A 4,419-nucleotide genomic window follows, 5' to 3' on the forward strand; every position below is an offset into this window, starting at 1 on the left:
TGTTGCAGGCGCTGTCTATGGCCTACAGGGGTCGCTGTTACACAGCGATATGTTACGCAGGTCATGACGTGAAACACAAACATACGGTACTTTATGTATCCAAACCTTTTTATGTATTTCTCTCCAACACAAGCGACTACAAACCCAAGGAATGTTCCTCGCACTGATGTATCAGTGTAGAGAGAAGTGTTGTGTTGTTACAGGAAACTAATCAACGCCGGTGTAGTGTAATACATTACGACCTGTCCTGAAGCACAGGAGTCTTCTTGGTTAATACTTGACGCATGGCTTGAAGCAGCGACATTACTGTTCACACACTCCGGAAAACAAATTCGAAAGCGACGTCCGCTAGACATCACGTCCGACAGGTTTCTAAAGCCAGGTTCACGATTCAGTTGTCTGAGACAACTTTTTGAGAATCCTAAAAGATTCCTATAATCCAAAATCTGTAGTCTCTGATCGCTAGTTTGACGCGTTCCCTGACAGCCGATTAACGGCCGTCGCGATCAAATTCTTCCTCCGATTAAATTCTGGCGGTGTCAGAAGATTTAAGGCACAGTCCTACAGTGTGGCTGCTTCTTGTGTGCGTCTGTTTTTTCGCATCTTGACTGTCGTAGAGTCCGACAGCAATGATAGCTGAGATCCTACAGTGTGACACGGCTTACAGCGGGGATCGAGTTCATACAGTCTGACAAGCGGCAGTCGCAAAGGACTATTCAAAATCGCACTATAAAACGTTCAGCGATTTTTGCACAACGATGTTAAAAACAGTGAGCTCTGTCACTCTTAAACGTTTCCGCTGTCGTCTTGACGTTTGTTTACTTTCGTGAGGCACGCCTCCGAACAAAAACCCTGACCTGAAAAGTATTTGTTAACGTACTAATGGTACGCAAAACTGATCATTCGGTAGGTTGAAGCCGACATGAGAGGTTTTATTTATTTATTTTTTTTTAAACATTTTTAATGCTAACTGTAACAGAAAAACTGGTTAGTGTTAGTACTCAATGACAGGCTGGAGTAGTGCTAATTAAAACAGTGCTAATTAGATTAGTGCTAATTAGAATAGTGCTAATTGGTTTAGCAGAGGTAGAGAACTACTCTTGTATCTACTCTTTGAGAATCTACTCTCATTCCAAAATATTTGCACACAATATCTTTGATATTTCTAGTATTATTTTGTAAAAGAATTGAATGAACCCTGACATACAAGAAAGCCAGAAGGCAACACATCAGAACAGGAGTTTCAAAAAGTACATATTGACATTATAATAGCAAGTATTTCACCATTTCCCCCCTTTTATTATTTTTTTTTTTTTTTAGTGTCCTCAACATTTAGTGTTTTCCTGCTCTAACACACCTATTTCCAACCAGGAAGGGGTGTTAATTCGCTAATTAGTTGAATTAGGTGTGTTAGAGTAGGTAAAACACTAAAATGAGAAGGACAGGGAGTACTCCAGGACGAGGGCTAGACAAAAATTATTTTAATCAATTACTCTTAAATGTATGAACCGGAATTATCTATAGCTTCAAATAACAATCTATTTTGGCACCAAACCTGCAGTCTGTCTGTTAGACAGCTGAAGATGAAGAAAAATTTCACCTTCCAGCATGATAACGACCCAAAGCACTAATCCAAGTCAACAAAGGAATGGTTTCATAAGAAGAAGTTTTGGAACGGCCCGATCAGAGCCCAGATCTAAATCCTGTGGAATGACTTAATGACGTCTGTCCACGGGAGATCCCCTTGAGACATCTGGAGCATTTTTTCAAGGAAGATAGGAACAAAACTGTCAAACCGAGATGTGCTAAGTGTAGACTCCTGCGTTCTGAATAGATGACTGACTGATTACCCTTGCCAACTGCAGATACGACATCACATTCCCAAGCCGCAATAATGATGGAGCAATAACGTTGGGATCTGGAGACTGTAAAGGCCACAGCATATAACTTCTCATACCCATCAATTCATGGCGGATGGGAGCATTGTCATCCTGGACGAGACCACGCCCATCCGTATGGAAAAGTTTCATCATAGGATAAATGTGATGAGAGAGAAGCATTTGTATGGATTTTGCGGTGACTCTTCCCACTGAAGAGACAAATGGACACGCACCAAACCAGTAAAATGTGCCCAGAGTCTTTAAGTAGTTAATTCATCTAAATAGCAAGTAAATTGAAAAAAAAAAAAATTAAAAAAAAGGTTATTGGTGTCTAGCAATTGATGAAATAATTCACTTCATTCAGTTTCATCCTTCATTCAGTCACTTTTTTGTTAAATGAACTGAAGTGGACAGCAGTACAAGTGGAAACAAACACTTCGGCATTGAGTTCAGTGTGTTTGACAGCATCTAGCTCTTTTGGCTGGGTTTTCATCTGAGTCACTGCCACTCCTTGTGCTCTGTACCACTCCTTTTTGCCAAACAACTCCAGAACTGGTCAAGAGGAAAGTTCACTTCCTTGTGTGGTGGATACTTTGACACCTTTCATTACCTTTCGCAATATTGTAAATATTTTAACGGCAAACTAGTTCAGCGTCAATCAGTTGTCAGTAATGAAACTTTCCATCACTGTTTCCCGATCATCACAGCATAGTCCACCCAGAACTGCTGCAGAACTCAAGTAGAGGCTCCAAAACTAGGGGCTGGACTTAACAAATATAAGGCAGTTTACAAGAATTGGCTAGATGAGTAGCTGTTTGGTATGGCAGGGGGCATTTTTTAAACTGGATAACAAATCCGCCATTTAAATACAGACGGTTGGCCAAAAGTATGTGGACACCTGTGCTTGTTGTACATCCCATTCCAGATTCAGTCTCCATTTGCTGTTATAACAGCTTCCACTCTTCTGGGCTAGATTTTGGAGCATGGCTGTGGGTATTTGTGATCATTCAGCTACAAGAGCGTTAGTGAGGTCAGGTACTGATGTAGCGATGGTGAGGAGGTCTGGGGTGCAATTCATCCCAAAGGTGTTCATCGAGGTTGAGGTCAGGGCTCTGTACAGGATAATCGAGTTCTTCCACTCCAACCTTAGCAAACCATGTCTTTATGGCGCTCGCTTTGTGTACTGCAATTCTGGAGCAGGTTTGGGCCTTTTATTTCCAGTGAAGGGAAATCGTAATGCTACAGCATATAAAGACATTCTACACAATTATGTGCTTCCAACGTTGTGGAAACAGTTTGGGGAAGAACCACATGGGATGATTAGGCCATATATTATTTTGACTGCTAACGATCTTTTAACCCTTATGGACATGTGTGGGATGTGGAATACATCCTGCTACACCAGACAACAGACCTGAGACTTTTGACTCGGTCTTGCAAAAACGTACAGTCAATTCAGTCTCTAATTTAGACAGAACCATCATTGACAGTAGTGCAATGTGTGTGTGTGTGTTTTTTTTTTTTATCATCGTAAACCCCATAAGTGAAATTGTGTTGCTTTCATAAATACATTTTTTTTTAAATCGCAAGGAATTAAAACATGTTTACTTTAACTGTTTACACAGTAATTCTTCATGTTCAATATGTCTTTACAATGGAATAATCTTTATTAAACTCCTTCAACATGCTTAATCTCATATGGCATCGTATTCATCACGTCTGCTCTCTACATGGAGAAATTTATTTCGAGCTCTTTTTGCCCAAGCAGAAGAATATTTAGGTATAACAATGTGCCTCCAGTTTGTAGTTTGTGCTTATAACTGACAGATCCCTGATTACTGGTACGCATGTGCAAAAACTACTATTATGCAAAATCCTGGGACGTCATTCACCCATAGTGCAATTACACAAATACAATATGTGTGCAAGTTTATCATGTAAAATATGGGATTTACCTAAACATGTATGCTTATATTTATACATATATGTATGCACAGCTAATGGCACCCAGTGGGAGAGTAGAAAGCCAGAAATGGAACGCATTTGCTTAGTACTACTTAATCATTGTTATAGTTAATATTATGCAAAATCCTGGGACATCATTCATCCATAGTGCAATTGCACAAATACAATATGTGTGCAAATTTATAATGTAAATTTAAGCCTAATCCCTAACCCCTAACCCCTAATCCCTAACCCTAACCACTAACCCTAACCCCAACCCTTAATCCCTAAACCGCTAACCCAAACCCCAACCCCAACCCCTAAACCTAATCCCTAAACCCTAACCACTAACCCTAACCCCAACCCTTAATCCCTAAACCTAACCCCTAATCGCTAACCACTAACCCTAAAACCAACCCCTAATCCCTAAACCTAAACCCTAATCCCTAAACCTAAACCCTAATCGCTAACCATTAACCCTAACCCCAACCCTTAATCCCTAAACCTAATCCCTAATCCCTAACCACTAACACCAACCCCAACCCTAATTTAATAGGTTCTTATACTATAGTATGAGTTTAAGTTTACTTAATAT

The sequence above is a fragment of the Ictalurus furcatus genome, chromosome 10 (assembly GCF_023375685.1).
Source record: "Ictalurus furcatus strain D&B chromosome 10, Billie_1.0, whole genome shotgun sequence".
Lineage (NCBI taxonomy): Eukaryota > Metazoa > Chordata > Actinopteri > Siluriformes > Ictaluridae > Ictalurus > Ictalurus furcatus.